The sequence below is a fragment of the Sphaeramia orbicularis genome, chromosome 20, assembly GCF_902148855.1.
Source record: "Sphaeramia orbicularis chromosome 20, fSphaOr1.1, whole genome shotgun sequence".
Taxonomy (NCBI): Eukaryota; Metazoa; Chordata; class Actinopteri; order Kurtiformes; family Apogonidae; genus Sphaeramia; species Sphaeramia orbicularis.
The window spans coordinates 8,349,686-8,366,360 of NC_043976.1; positions in this window are offsets into that span (position 1 = coordinate 8,349,686).

Genomic DNA, 16,675 nt, shown 5'->3' on the forward strand with positions numbered 1-16,675 from the left:
AAAGTGTTGCCTCTGTGTCTCTGGGCAAAAAAGGGAAATTCATGTATTGAGAGGTTATGTATGGAAATCACCAAACTCAAAACTGTAAACAGCTAAAAAAAAACAGTCAATCTCTCATTTCACACCTCATTTCCCAGCACTGAATAAAGAAACTGAGGTGAAGTGAGACTTCATGTCCTCCTTTCAACTCTTTGCTGAGGGCTCTTTTACAGTAAGACAGATTTACCAGTTGATTATTACACTGCGGTCTAAGAAAACCTGACCAAATGAAAACAGTGACCTCCCCTCATGTCCCGTTCATGAGCCGGAGAGAACAGTTCTCTAATTGTTGCTTTGCTTCTCTGCTCTCCTTTGCCAGCCTGTTACATTATCCCTAAATGACAAACACACTGTGTTATTTTGGGTGATCCACAAAACTGCAGGAGTCAGTCGGACTCCGCATTAAAACACACACAAATGATAGTCTGCCAGGTTTGGTACACAAATCATTCACTAGAAATAAGCAGTGTGTGTCCAGAGTGTCCTTATGTTGAGACAAAATTACCTCCACGTTTTAACAAATAGAAACTAAACATTTATGTTTGAATAGAAAATTGCAGGTTATCTTCCGTGACAAGGATTGTTATTTTTATGCAACTGCTTTTATGTAGGTTTATATATGAGATAACTCCTTTGTTTTGAGACAGAATCAGAATACTTTATTAATCCCAGGGGGAACTTATTGTATTGAACATTGAGCACATTGAACATTATTTCTCTAGTGTTTGACAGTTTTAGTTTAAACAAGTCAGTTGAGGTGAGGGAAACATTACATGGCGTTTAATTCAAGTGCACAGAATATTTCAGGTGGGACTGACCGACGAATGATCACAGCTGAAATATCATGTTGCTTCTGTGACCTGTTTGAAATCTTACACCTGCTCAACTCCCGGAAAATTCCAACTTAACAAAGGTGTAAAGAAAACACAGCACAAGTCATGTTTATGTTTTACAACAAGTCTCACATTTGTCATTTGCAACCATTCGATGTGTTTTAGCGCAAATATTTGCCTAGTGATCTTTTTTTCTATCCACAAATCAAAATCCTGTGAAAATCGATGATGCAACAGCTCACGCACTGTGGTATTAAATGACAAAGAAATAATCACATACACTGAGCCAAGTGCGTCATGTTTTTTGTCACATGTCATCAGCAGAAGAAATCATTCCTTCACATCTTTTAGGAAATTCACATTTTTATGTATCCCAAATCACCGGTCTGAATTTGAATGATTCCTGTCCGATTAGCGTCCAGCTTTATTCCACTTACACTCCTGTAGTTGATCTATCTCAGCTCTGCAGAGCCCATAAATTGTGACTAAAGAGGGTAGACAAACACAGTGGGCCGGTGGTGTGGGAATCAGGCGATTTAATCCTTTGTCATTATCTGGCAGGCCCTGGGAGCAGACATCTGCTTGTGAATGCAGTTTCAGGGAACGCTGTGCAAACCGGTGTTACTTTGGTTTAGAAGGAAAAAGACACACCCTGGTCCCTTTCTGACACTTAGATGCACTTCATTAGGTTTGGGTGTTCTTATCAATGAAAGAGTACAGGTCCTGTCGCTGTTAGTTTGATCTCTGTGTGGGTTAAAAAGGCGCCAGATTCTGCCCAGAAGTGGTCCATCTCATTGCCAGATTCAGGAGAAAAAAATGTAACTTCCTGCATCCTACTGAGATATGGTTTGTGAGACTCATGAGTCAGGTTAATAAAGGTAGAAAGATGAGTCATGCTCAAAAACAACAGTCAAATGTATCACATGTGCCAGGAAGAATTATTTCATTTCATTTTCCTGACAATCCCTAGGTAGTTTGATATTTTAATATGTATGGGTGATGTTCAGGGGTCAATTTGTAAAAGCAGAAACAAAATAATCTAGTTTTTAAGCCATGTTGGACCAAAACAAGCAACAATGCAAAAACAATTGTGGCCTAGTAAAGAGAAAAACAGGGAAAGATGATCCTGTTTGTTTCTTAAAAAGGACCATTGGAAAGGCAATGTGGCAAACCGAGGAAAACAGAGTCAGAGGAAAGGATACTAATCTAGACCTAATCCCCTCAGCATCTGTCACTGATGCATTAATCAGACAGAAAGGAAACATGTTATTCTGTAATGCCTCCTCTTATCTAAAGCCTTGTTGTTGAATTTTGCACACTGGACATGGGTCACAAGTCTCTTTCTTTTAGAAAAAAAAAGAAACAACTTCCCTTATTCAAACAGCTTGTAAAGGAGTTTTACATCTTCTTGCTAGATTTTAATAGATTAAGCAAACAGAGAGTATTTAGCTGATTGCAGTTGTAACAACACTCTGAATTAAGGGGACATGTAAAACTGGTTTGTAAAGGATTTCCAAACTGCCTGTAATTAGATTATAAAAGATTTACGGGGTGCATATTTCATGCTTGTGTCCTCTTAAAGAGCTCCTATTAAATTCACTACATCTGTAACACTATAGCGAGACTGGGATTACTGCTTACGTTCGATTAAATTATATGACACATATTTGTTCTTGAGGGTTTAACAATGCTGAGGTGTTATATCACATCAGCATCTTTTGTTGTTTTCTGAGCTCGCTGGCAAACACAGCCTTGATGTACTCAAGAATTAAATGAAGGATGCTTTAAATAACAACAACCTATTTGTTTTACTAGTTAAATGAATGCGAGTATCAGGGTTCCATTAGCACATTGATGGAGATCAGTCTCAGTTTCATTTGTGGGCTGTTACACCTATTGTCAGAAAACAAACACTAGTCATCAGTGGTACGGCAGTCGTCACCATAAATGTCCCTCCACCGCTGATACATGATTCAGGCCTGATTGCCTGTGTGTATAGATCCACAGCGTGACATAGAGGTAGTGTATTGTTTAGATGATTAACAGCTCCTGAAAGTGTGAGTGAGCTGATGCCTGGTCACTGATGGCTCCTCACGCAGCTTTTAATCATCATGAAACACATGCTGTCACTCCATGTCCCTGAGCCCCATCAGCTAGAAAGGGGCTTATGTTTAGCCAATCCCAGAGGGGCTTTCACCGCCGGGGATGAGCGTAGGGCAAAAGCGGCCTGAGGATGCTGTATACATGTGTAGAATGTGCTGCTCCAGTCAGTGTGACGTCAGGTCGGGAGTGAGATGATTAAAGTAGCCACAATGCACATCAAATCTCAAACACATCATGGAATCTGCTGCCTTAATCTCTCCACAAAAGCTCAGATTTTCCATGAAAAAAACAAACAAAAAACAAGCACTCAAACTCCTTCACAACACATAAAATGTGTTTACACAGACTGAGGTCAGCAGCTCGGCTCTGATTGGATTCACTTTGTTGTCTGTTTTTAATCTAGTAACGTTAGAGCTAAAAACAAAAGTATTTACAGACTTGATGGGCTGTCAAGCGCCAAACAGCAGCCTTCATTTGCATTCTACCTCAGTGCACACTGGGTTTTAGAATAAAACTAATCTGCTTTATCACGATAAACACATTGATTATGCAATATCACATAATTAGGATAATGATTCACTCTGGCACACATGACAGTTAACGCCCGTGTTCAAAATGAAACAAATGGCCCCTTTAGTGTGTGGCTTTTCAGTTTCATCTTTGCTTATCTATATTAGTCTCATTAAGATCACAGATCTCTTTTATATGCAACGCAGCAGCAGAGACACATTTGGAGTCAGAAGGAAAACATTACACAATAGATGATACATAATGAAAAGCAACAAAAAAGTCAAAGACTTATTTGCATGTGGTATCTCTTTACAACAAACACACACAAAACGCATTAAACATGAGCTCTATAGCTGGTGACTAATGGAGTCCTGTGTCTGCGTGTAATGTGCGACTCCCTCTCCATTTCACCCCGTCGACCTTCCTCCTGGTACACAAATATTGCTCATTACATGGGGGTTTATGTGCTCGATATAGCCATTGACCCTCAGCCTGCCTCTGGCTCCTGCCTTTCCCTCTCTCTTCCTCCTCTCCTCCCTGTCGATGCCTAGTTACCGATGGGGCAGTAAATTATAGTGGCTGGGCTGGGATTAGGTATGAGAGGGGGATGTCTGGGAGGCAGAGAGGAGGAGCACACACACACACATAATATATACACACACACATACCTGCACAGATGATTGTCTCTTCGTATGCCAGACAACTCCACATTTTACTATCCCTCCCCCTCTTCCTAACACATTGCACTATCAATCAATCCAATTTCCTGTTTTTTCTTTTTTATGTTTGTAGGAATAGAATATTTGAATACACATCCAGAAAGCAACACATTTATATGCTGCTGAGACAAAAACACCATATCGGGTAATTACTCTAATATGTGCATGGTTTGTTTTATCACGACGAGCACGAACAAACTTTGGGAAAGGTGTATTTTTTTAAAGAACAAATCAAATACGCTGCAACTCCGTTACATTTACTCACAATGACAAATAGCCTGTTCTATATTTTGCTTTGTTTTTGTTTTGCATATGAGAATGCAGGACTTGTTATGGTCATAATTTGCAGTGCGTGTTGGGGGTAAGAGGAGCCTGTAGTCTTAATATAGGAGATGACCTCAGCAGTGTCCTCTCCTCAGCTCCTACTATAGACGGACTGTGCACACATGGACTCACGCTCAAGGCAGCCGATGGAAATAGAATTGCTGTAGGGATTTCTCCAGCAAATGACCTGGAAAACATTGCCTGCTTGACTTGTGGGGTAATATGTGTATCTCCTGCACATTTTAGCACTGATATCTAATTACTCAAGACACCAAGAGTCAGCTTTTGCTACTTGCGTCTTTGTTCGATATAATCTGACGCATTTTTTTTGCATCATGAGGAAGAAAATGAAGTGCACATTCAGGCATTCTTTTTAAGATCAGGGCACTTAAACGTCTTCAATATCAGGACTGAGCTGCGTCGTAGGAACAAATTCACTCCATGACTAAATGCTAAACCAATTCAAGACTGCTCTCTTGGTGTGACTCCAAACTATTTGGCATTCCTTTCTCGGTCCTCTCTGCTCAACGCTGCCAAAACATTTAAGAAATAATTACGTGTACTTCTGTGAATACACTTAGGAATCTCCTTTCCTTTCATTTCGCGCTTTCTCTCGCATGCACAAGCAGATATGCAAGTATGCATTGTGTTTGTGTGCAAGTGTATGCAGTGGAGTCAGCGTGTGGGGTCTTTGTGTCCAGGAGTGAGAGACCTGCTCCAGTGATTAATGGGGTTCCTGTGTGAGGCACCGCAAGGCGCCGTACACAATCACTGGGCCAGACTGCAACCCTGCCAGGCTTGTCCTTCACATGAGGAGAAGAGAAAGGCGGGAAGGAGGGAGGGAGGGTGGAGGGGAAAATATTCCCTCGCTGTCCTTTACTCTCTCTTTCCTTTCCTCTGCCTATCCATCCTTCTTTTCCCTCCTAAAACTACTTTTACAACTACTCCCACCTTTTTTTCCCTTCCTCCCACTATTCCTTTCCTTCTCCCTTTCCGCTGGCCCCTGTCCTCTCGTCAACCCAAACTGTGGCACGTCCACATGTACATTTACACGTGCACACAGTTTGAACATTTGCACAGGAAAAAGGAAAAAGCAGAAGTTCAGTGAGAGAAAAAGATAAAGTGAAGTGTCGGCATAACACCAGCGCGTCTTTGAAGAGCCAGCCGGGGTGGAGGGTGGGGAGCCTGCTGTGAATCCCTCTACCACCCCCCACCCCCCATCCCTTTTCCTCATTTCCCTGCCGTTCGGGTATGCGGCCCCTCTTCTCAGTGTTAAACAAGCCTTTTAAATAGGCTTTAACCTGGGCCCACCCTCAATGGGGCCATTGTGGGAACGGATGTGTGGACAGTAGTGCTCGGTAAACACTCCTACTTGTCCCTTTCTCACATTCGCAGACCATTCTGCATCGGCTAGCCTGGAGGTTGAATCTGTACTTTATATGTGTGTGTGTGTGTGTGTTTGTGAGTGTGTATTGCGGGAAGTGTGAGAAAATAGAGAGAGCAAGAATGAAAATAACACTTTGTTCAAAGAGGGGAAATTATGGTAAAACTTGCACATTAAGTAGCACATTAAACGTTAAATTGTTATATAACAGTAGATTTAGTCAAATAGACCTCTCATCCTGTCAGTCAATAAATGTAAAGGGCTGTCCAGGGGTCTGTGACTACTGAAATTCACCCAGTCATCTTTTTTGTTAAGGCTAAACGACTGTGGACTTATTTAGTTAACCCACGTCACTCCAGGGCTGGATTTCATTATCTCCCCTCTCCCAGGGTCTCTAATTGGGCCTCACTGTTGTCGGCCTGGCACCTGCAGTTGGCCTGCATGTCACTGTATCCGTGGTAACAGCAGCATGCTGTGATGCTGATTCTCTGAGCCTCAGCGACTGCACGTCTCCCCCAGCCCACCCCACCTGCTCCTCCCCTGCCGTTCCCCCTATTACCAGCGCCGTATTGTCCTACATCCCCCCAGTGAAAAAATGCCACTCATTAGCTGTTAGGTTGTTTGACGACAGCCGACCGCCGTAGTGAAGATAGCTGAGATTTAGTTAAGTAAGTACAGTACAGAGTCCTTTTGATAGACTGGGTGCACACATGACTCAGACTGAGTGTTTACATAAACACAAATGACTGAATTACATAACCAGATTAAGTAAATTGACTGCATTTACATGGTTTACAGTAACTTGTCCTGTTCTATGTGTTTGGTTTTGATTGAGTGGTTTGATGGGTTAATATGTGCTTTCAGTCCTGTTTAGTTTGTGGCTTTGAACAGAAAACCGCACATGTACACAATCATCTAAAAGACACGAGTAGCTGAGGTTCATTAATTGAGTTCATGTTAGTTTACATATTTGGGTTATTTATTCCCTCAACTGACCATTTATGAAAAGGGAAAACACAAATATCTTCTCCGATTCCTCCTTATCAGTTTCCTGCCATATCTGGAAACTTAAATTGTCTTTTTTTTTTTCCTGTAATGATACGCAGTACACTTTGGAAATATTACACAGACAGTGAGAACAAAAAAGGAGGAAGTGTTCCGTTCGTGATGGGAAATCCCGGTAGTGTGTGATTTCCTTCTCTTTATGTCACTTAGAGTTAGACGAGGGACTTCCATTCCATTCACATGAATACGCGCATTCGGTTTTGTTTTGGTAGAAGTCAATCAGTTTCAATAAAGGAAGTCAATAAGACAACTGATAAACACCAAAGGAGAAATGACAGGATTACTGAGGGTGAAACGTAAGCACGGGAAACTTAAGACAGGTCACATACAGCATGCAAATAAGTTGTTGTGTAACAGTGACAAATATAGTTTAAACAAGACGAACAAGTTAATGACAACTAAGATTAAAACAAACAGCTGTGAAAAATGAAAACAAATACTTTCAAAAACTGTATTTAAACTACAATCTTCCTACTTCCTACTCGAACATAAAGTGTTATGAAAGAGCCTCAATGACATAATTGTTCATTGTGTGACATTTTTTTCTTTTTTTTGGTTAACTCTGTTTAAAATTATAATGTCTTTTTTGCCTTTTACTCATATTTATATTTTATTTCTACTTAATGTTTGAAATTAAGTTTATCATTATCACAATGAAGAATGCTGTGAACTAAAAAAACACAATTGTACAGCAAAATTTCTCATGATAATACTAAAACTATAACTGAAATACCCAATAAAAATAATGGAAATTTGAAATAAACAGCAGTAGTTGACGTTGACACAGTATACACAACGTAGAACTTATTAACAGCTATCAGTGCTGTTATCTCAGCATCAGATGAGTGACTTGCAAAACAGCTTCCTGTGCTACAGAAGCCTCTGTCTTTCTTTGAAAGCACGTGTGCTGCATGTAAACATGTCAGTGAGGAAGTGCTGCAGTCAAAGGAAAATAAAGCTGATGAGGGGTTTCGGTTTTGCTGTCTGGCCCTCAACACGGCTAATATCTCCATGTGCACTCCCCACTACATCTCTTAGAGCGGTTATGTCGCCATAAAGCACAGGTTGCCACTTATTGATTTCTGGCCAATGCAGGGAGCCGTCAAGAGCGGTAAATTCTAAAAGACATGTGTCCCAACAACACTGCTGCCCCGTGCACTGACAGTAGTTTCACAGCGATTGAGGAGAGTGTGATGGCAGCTTAGAGGTGCACAATGATCACAGCCTCTTTGGATGAGCAGTGATGAAGTGGCCAGTGTGAAGGCCAATTGCAGGGTCCGGTGTAGGAGTGAGGTTTAGCTCAGTCATGTGAATGATGGGCCTGAGTGTCGGTGAATGATGTGATTGGATGGGCAATACGCTCCAAGCAGGACACCCCTTCACTTATACCAATGCCACTCATCATTAACCCATTCAGAAGCAGTTTTTCACTTTCTGTCTCATCATGACGACCCGTGAACATAATTTCTTTGCAGGGGCAGACGAACAGAACGCTCCAACCTGATCACACACACCGCAAATCACTGCAATAACAGATTCAGCCTATTAATATTCTGAGGTGCCAGTGCCATCTGTCTCCTGTCAAGGTTTCAACACTGGAGCATAACCTGGACTCACTAAATATTCCACCAAAGAACATGAGTCAAAAAAGCCAGTTTAAGGTTGAGCTGGGAAATGCATAGTATATCTAAACTAATTTTATATGTTCCTTTAAACTGCATTGTTGACTGTGCCTGTCGAATAGTAATTTGGTAAAAAATTGCTGTAATTATTTTTATACTGATTTGCTTGATTTATGTGTGCTTGGTTGGAGACTTTTGTGGTATAAAGGAGTAGAAGAGGTCTTGAACAGCCTATGATTTTCACAGAATAAAGAAAAAACAACCCAGTCCTTTTCTTAGAAATCAGCGTGCAGGCTTATGTCGTGTATGTAGGCAATCAAGACAGTCATTAACGTAGCTTGAGCCTGTTGCCAATGACTGACTTCCAGCACTTTACAGACTCCAAAACAAACTTTACATAAACACACAAGCATGTATGAGTCTTAAAGCTGCAGTACCTGACAGGTTCTTAGTGTCACTGTGCAAAAATTATATTACCTTCCAGCTTACTGTATTGTACTTCAAGTATTTTGAGAGGACTTCAGCATCCATGTAGATCCATAGAATTTATTCTGTGATGCAGGTTTTGGTCTTATCATAGGTCTTTTAAATACATGACTGACTGCTGTGAAAACCGATGGCTGATCAGATTCTGACAAATATGACCTTGCCATAATATGAAAGCTTGGAAAAGTGGGTTCACTTTGTGTAAGTAATGGTGTCATCTCTTGCATTTAATCTTTTAATTTGGACCAAGAGGAGAAAGCTGCAGAAGGAAGGTATGTGTTTTCACTGTGACTTAAATATTGAGCATGTGAATAAATGAATGAAGTAAAAATGTCATTAACCCATAAAGACCCAGTGCTACTTTTGTGTCAATTCTCAATTGAATTTTTCTCTATATTTAACCATTTTAAGGGATTTATCACCATTTACAATAATATTATCCTCTGTATTTTGCATTTTTCAAAGTAAATCATGTATTTCCCTATATTTAATTAACTGATCATGTAGATGTTCATGAAAGTTCAGAGTAAATTCAAAGGTTATTATATCAGAAACAGAAAAAAATGAAGAAAAAGTGACTTTTTCAGCAAAGATATTAATAACTGAATGTTAAAACAAGTGTCTCCATCCACTGTCATTGATCAAACTCCATAGTTTTTACTGGTGAATCAATGCTGTAGAAGATGATGGTGTTTCTACAGTAACTACGAAGCCTCTGAATGTCCAAATGGGTCATACCTGATGACCATGAAAAGATGACAAACTGAATTTAACACCAATTATTTATATGGATTTTTAGGATTAGTGGATCAGCAGATATTAAACAGTTCAGATCAGTGGATGGTTTTGGTCACCAGTGGCTGTTTGGGTTTTTATGGGTTAATTACCTTTTATGAAGAAAATTGGCTCATTTGACTAATTTCTCAAGCTTGACCTACCTTTTGTAGCTCTCTCTAATGAAAATAACTTTGCTTTATTGTTACTCCTTATTTAACACAATAGGATATTGAATTTGAATGAGTTTTGAGAGGAAAATAGACTTTCAGAGAGTACATAATTATTATCTGCAACCCCATTGTTTTATCTATCTATAAAGACTAGAGGTCCCTTCATTTGAAGCTGTGACTGAGGCTCATTCTTTTGATAGTCTATCAGCCAATCAATAATATTATGTCAGGGGAAAGTCTATAACACATCATACTAATGAATAAAACATAGAGCAAATGTCCTGGGAGAGACAATCTAGAATGCATTAGTCCGACAGCCCTATGACGTTGCCAAGTAAACAAAACACAAACTGGCTGCTTTTCTTCCCCTAAAGCTAAAGGCACATAGTACAGAGTACCAGTAAGCAAAAAACATGCATACTGTATGCAGAGAGGGCAACCCAAACATAGTGCTTGTTTGTTAGTGAATGAATGGAAGCATTGAAAAGTGACGATTTCTTGTCTCAGCATAGCAGCGACAAAGGAAAACAGCAGCACAAGTTGTTGAATTTATGAATCGTGCCTGTCTCAGAGCTGAACACTGTTATCTGGTGAGACTGTGCTTGAAACTCATGAATAGATCAGACCAGACTACTCCTGGAAAATGGGAGTAGACTACTAAAACAATCCTTTTTGTGTTAGCAGCCTACAGAATATGAGGCAAAACAGGAAAGGATAAAAAAAAAAAAAAATACACCAAGGTCTTTGTTCGTCAGATGTTCTTGGAAAACAGCATCATGTTTCGTCACACGTCCTCAGAGGTGGAGGAGGAAGAATACAAGGAGGAGGAGGAGGAGGAGACATGGGGAGGAAAAAAGTGATCTCTCCTTTAATGGGCAGCTGATGATGTCATATCACTACACACAGATTCTTTAGTCTCCAAGTAAACCAGCTCCTCCTCGTGCTGATTGGCTGGACCTCTGCGAGAGGGGGAGGGTGTTTTTTTTTTTTCTTTCCCCTCTTGCTTCTGGATTAATCCCTGTGCTTTAGTGAGCTCATCTCTTCATCATCTTTCCCCTTCTCTTGTGTAACTTGTGTCAAAACAATAATTACTCCTCATATAGCCTTGTCCTGGTAATCTCATACAGTGTCAATATGCCACCATTTAGTGCTGTCACTTCAGGATGATTAGCTGTAAAACAGTCCTAATGTGTTTTCTGCTTGGGTTTTAAATAATCTTATTAACTAAATACTCAGGTGTTGAGTTGCTCCTTTCACTCCAAAGCCAATAAATTAGCCATTTTCACGCTTCGACTGCACTTCTTGGAGTGTTCTTTTATTCCTGAAGTCCCGTCCCCTGCAGCTCTTGTTTTCTTGGCTGTGATGAACAGCGGCCTGAACTCTGCCTTGCACTGGTTGCCCTCTGCAGTGAAACACAATGCCATGTCTGGGGCTACAGGTGACCAGCTGTCTGCCTGTGTTCCTCTCCTCTGGGACAGCTGGAGCCATCAATCAGCTCCCCCTGAGCCCCGTTGTGTCCGTCTGCCCGCCCGCCCGCTTTGACCACAACAACATCAACATCAGACGGCCTCATCTGGTCTTTCACTCCTCGGGGGGACACATCTCAACTTCTACGAACACAAATGTTAGGAAATTCTTTGAAATGAGGAACTTATTTAGAAGCCTTCTAAATCTCGGCTGACATTCTCATGCTCCGAACGGTCCTTTAAATCCATTTATTGACAGCGTTGGCTCACGGTCTTCACCTTTAGAGTAGTTTTATGATGTCTCTGATGGCCATAAATTGATACATTGTTGAGCCACTCCACGCAGCACGTGCAGTCACAGGCCTTTTTCCCTCCGCAGATGGAAAGCATTGAAGCCCATTATTGTGCTCTTGGAGGGGCGTCTTCCACCATGAACTCTTTGGCACACTTTTAAAGAGAGTGGCCTTAATGTATTCAGGCCTGATTCAGTGGCTTTGGCACTAAAGCTACCATCCCCCATCCTACACACTCACACAGCTCTTTTTCTTCGAAGAGTGGGTAAACATGTGTGAGTCGCACTGTTCTCTGGAACTTTTCCTTGTTTATCAAAAAGGGAATTGATGGGCCTGACAGTGGACTTCAAAGGGGCGACAGAAAAAGCATGAGTTCCACAGTCAAGACATTTCCTGTTTATTTCAAGGGAACTTCATGAAGGACACTTCATCAAAGATCAAAAAAACAACTCAAAAATTCACAAGGTGTCACTATCATCACCAGGTTTTACCGTTGCATAATGTGCAAACGCAGTGTTGAACCTGTGTCGCCTGATCAGGTGTTTGCCAACACATCTACTATAATTAGACTTTACTCTGAAGCAGACTGCATTAGTGGCAGAGGCAGCAGTGTCTCGAGGCTCTCTGGGAACTTGTCAAACAGAGGGCTAATTGTTAATGCTGGTGATTATTACATGTTTTTTTGTGAAGGGAGCAGAATTCCTCTATAATGGCTGTGACCGCGGCCACTCGTGATGGCCGGTTTCTTCCTCTGGGCTGTGGATGCCTCATTGTTGAGTCTTAAAAGTAGCAGGGCGACAGGGAAGCTAATTGGGTGGAGTCTGTCTGGACATAGAGACTCCCAGGCATCTCACTAGAGCATTAGTACAACACACACCCTCACCTTTGGTATTACTCACCTTAGATACGTAAACAAAAACAATTACCTAGACAGTGTTATTATTATTATAACACATCCTGACTGATAAGAGATATAATCAGAGATCCCCTGTGCAGATAGTACTGTTAGAGGATTTATTTATTTTGGTGACTCTGTTCTCTATAACAACAGCTTTTTGGTATTTTTACCTGTGATACAAAGATGTGACCTAAGGTGTGAGCAGGTGTTTTCAGCTTCTGTCATTCTGAGAGTGTCTGTAATATCATATGTAACAAGTGGTGCGAGGAACAACAAACCCCGCCACTCGCACGTACTGTAGCTAATTTTGGCATTGATCAATTCTTTCATCCATATTCAGTATTTCTTAAATATAAAAAATGTGTTTGTGCCAAGTTTGAAGTAAACTGAAACAAAATTGATGTTTTTATAGACATTTGACATTTCACCCATTAATAACAAATAAGTTGTATGGACAGCCATCATTTCTGTTGTATTATCTCAAAGTCATAGCTCTTGGTTCAATCCAAATTAATAGCTATCGTTAAAGTGCTACCTCTAAAACAAATGACAAGAATCAAGTTAATCCACACACTTACACATTATTTTTTTTGTTATGTGGAAGATAGAAAACTGAATTTGGAAACAAAGAGCATGTGAGCTCAATTAGAACAGTAAATGGGAAAAGAAAAAGATTTGAAAAATGTAACAAAAAATTTCAGATACAGGCTTTCGCTTAGATATTTTGCAGAGTGATATCTAAAATTAATCTCTCTATCTCTGCAATGTTTTTTTTTTTTTTTTTTTATCAAGATCTTTTTATTGAAGTTTTCTCAATATAATACAAGTGCAGTGCTGAATGGTCCTTACAGAAATCTTAAGTAAGCATGGGTGTAAATCAGTTGCAGCTAGCTATCTTTGCAACACTTCAAGTAAATTGAGTAAAAAATGGTGTTTTTATAGCAATTTGAAATTTTGCCCATTATAAGTAAATTGGGGAGAAAAAAAAGATTTTAAAAAATTCATTATAAATTTGAACTTTGACCTACTATTCCCAAAATGTAATCACATCTATTCTGGGTCACTGGCAATCTATAAACCTGATTTGGTATGAATTCAACCAACAGTTTGGCTGCTTGGCTGTGTTAACAAACAAACAAACAAACAAACAAATCGAACCAAAAACTCTACCCCTTGCCTCCCATCTGGGGGTCGGGGTAATAAAAAACAGCCAGAAGTTGTCAAAAGTTTGACCAAAAATGCTTTAATTTTACCGTTCATCTGAGCCTGCTTATGGGATCTGAACATCGCCTCTATACACATTCCTCCACCTTCTCTGGCATTTTCACTGTAAACACATACCGGTATATCTTCTGTCATTTGAGAGCATTTCTAACATTGTAAAAGGCTTCAGATACCTTTTTTTGGTTTTGTGAACAAGTTGTATGGACGGCCATCATTTTGGTTGTCTTACATGTGCATTACCTCAAAGCCATAACTCTTGGTTCAATCCAAATTAATAGCTATCGTTAAAGTGCTACCTCTAAAACAAATGACAAGAATCAAGTAAATCCACTTACACATTATTTTTTTTGTTGTTATGTGGAAGATAGAAAACTGAATTTGGAAACAAAGAGTCTGTGAGCTCAATTAGAACAGTAATGGGGCTATCTATCTGCGTTCAGTTTCACGTGTGTTCACTCTAATATGCCGTAAATGAGGCCCTCGGGCCAGGCAACCAAGTGAGAAAAGGGCCCTGTATTAGCATGAGATAATTAACATATCTATGCACACTGCTTTAGGAGACCTCTCCCCAAATATCTGAGTCAAGCACCTGTATTGACATTGGCAGAGCAGTGTTTAGGTCCAGCTGAGAATGAAAGCGGAGCATGTCAGTGCACTCGCCACAGGCAGCTACACTTGTAAATACCTGAGAAATGTTCAGCGGAGGAGGAGAGCGTCTGTGCTTCTGTGGAAAAAGTGCTCTACATTGATCCTATCAGTGATTACAGTTCTGTGGAGTTTTGTCCCAGTTGAAGGCCTGATTGATGTCATCAACGTAGCCATATAGGTGGTTTTCACACCTTTAAAGTACAAGTTTCAGGGTGGTAGACTCAGACTGGCAGTGCATCCAAAAACAACCCCATAAAAACAAAAAAACAAAAACACTTGAATTGGATTTTTAATATTTAATACATTTGGTTAGCTGTTTAATTACATTTTCTGTAGGTTAGATGGGGCAGCTTATTGGAGGAAATCAATAACTGCCTGTAAAGCTAACTCACTGAAATAACTTCTATACTGGGAAGTTACTCATTCTAGCAACTTCTCAGGAATGTACCAGGAAATAATATAGTCATAAAAACACTAGTTGTTTCATATTAGGATTGGTAGTTTTGGAGGATGTACTATAAGTATGTAAATTCCCATGAGTTCTCCAAATTTCCATGAAAAACACCAATACATGACCTCGCAAGTAAGTTCTCAGTTTTCAGTCGTAAATACTGTTACTAAGAGATCTAATGAAATTCACCAAATGTCAGATTCACTATCAGCTCAGATACAGATGAGCTGGAGGTCATTTACAAGAACCTTACTGGTATCGTTGTACTGATGAAGAAGTCACACTTCACTTTTGTGTTCCATGAAAAAGAAAGTGAGTCAGAAATTCATACGGCTTAGTCAGTGTTTTCCTTTAACTGGAAATACGCCACACCACACAAACAGACACACAGCATGACAACACCCACTCACACGTCACTGTGAGAAACAATATCTGTCCAGTGATGATACTTATCTCAACCTGCAGTTCAGATTCAGACAGAGGCACCTAAAAGTCAAGTTTAAGAAAACATTTCTATCTATCTATCTATCTATCTATCTATCTATCTATCTATCTATCTATCTATCTATCTATCTATCTATCTATCTATCTATCTATCTATCTATCTATCTATCTATCTGTCTATCTATCTGTCTGTCTGTCTGTCTGTCTGTCTGTCTGTCTACACTGTAGAATTACTGTAGCATTAACACCAAAAAGTTGTAAAACTGCAACACAAAAAACTGTAAGTGAAAATACAATGCAAAGCTGTTTATTTGAAAAGATTTTTGTGTTAACGTTTAAATCAAATATAGCTGTAGTTTTTACAGGATGAGTATGTTATCAAAATCAGATTTGTCTGTCGAAATGATGTATTTCTATTGTTTTGAGAAAATAAAACTGTGAATTGGGAAAACAATTTGGTGCTGTTTAAACTGCAAGACCATAATGCTGAAATAACAGCCTATTCTCATACTTTTTAAAAATAAAAAAGTAATTTAAAAAAAGTAAATTTAACATTTTAAACATGTAAATATAACTGAAATCCAATGTTAAATCTACATGTTACTCCATAAATATGTTTATGGTTTGGTGTGTTTTTTACAGTATTGTGCTGGTAACCACAGCTACCACTATGTTGTTTAGGTTTTTGTTTTTGTTTTTTTTTTGTAAAAACAGCAGGATTTTTTTTTTTTTACAGTGTATCTAGCTAGACTTTAGCTAGCTAGCTACACTGTAAAAAAAAAAAAAAAAAGTAGACCATACTGTAGAATTAACACCAAAAGTTGCACAATTGCAACATAAAAACTCTAAGTGAAAATACAATGCAAAGTTGTTTATTTGAAAATATTTTGTGTTCACTACATAATTGAAATCCAATGTTAAATCTACATGTTACTCCATAAATATGTTTATGGTCTGATGTGTTTTTTTTACAGTATTGTGCTGGTAACCCCATCTGCCACTTTTGTTTCTTTTTCATAAAAACAACAGGATTTTTTAAAAACTATTATCTAGCTAGCTAGTTAGTTGTAGTTTTTACAGGAAGAGTACCTTAACAAAACCAGATTTATATGTAGAAATTATGTATTTCTATTGTTTTGAGAAAATAAAACTGTAAATTGAAATACAATGCGGTGCCCTTTAAATTGCAAGACCATAATGTTGAAATAACCTATTTTCA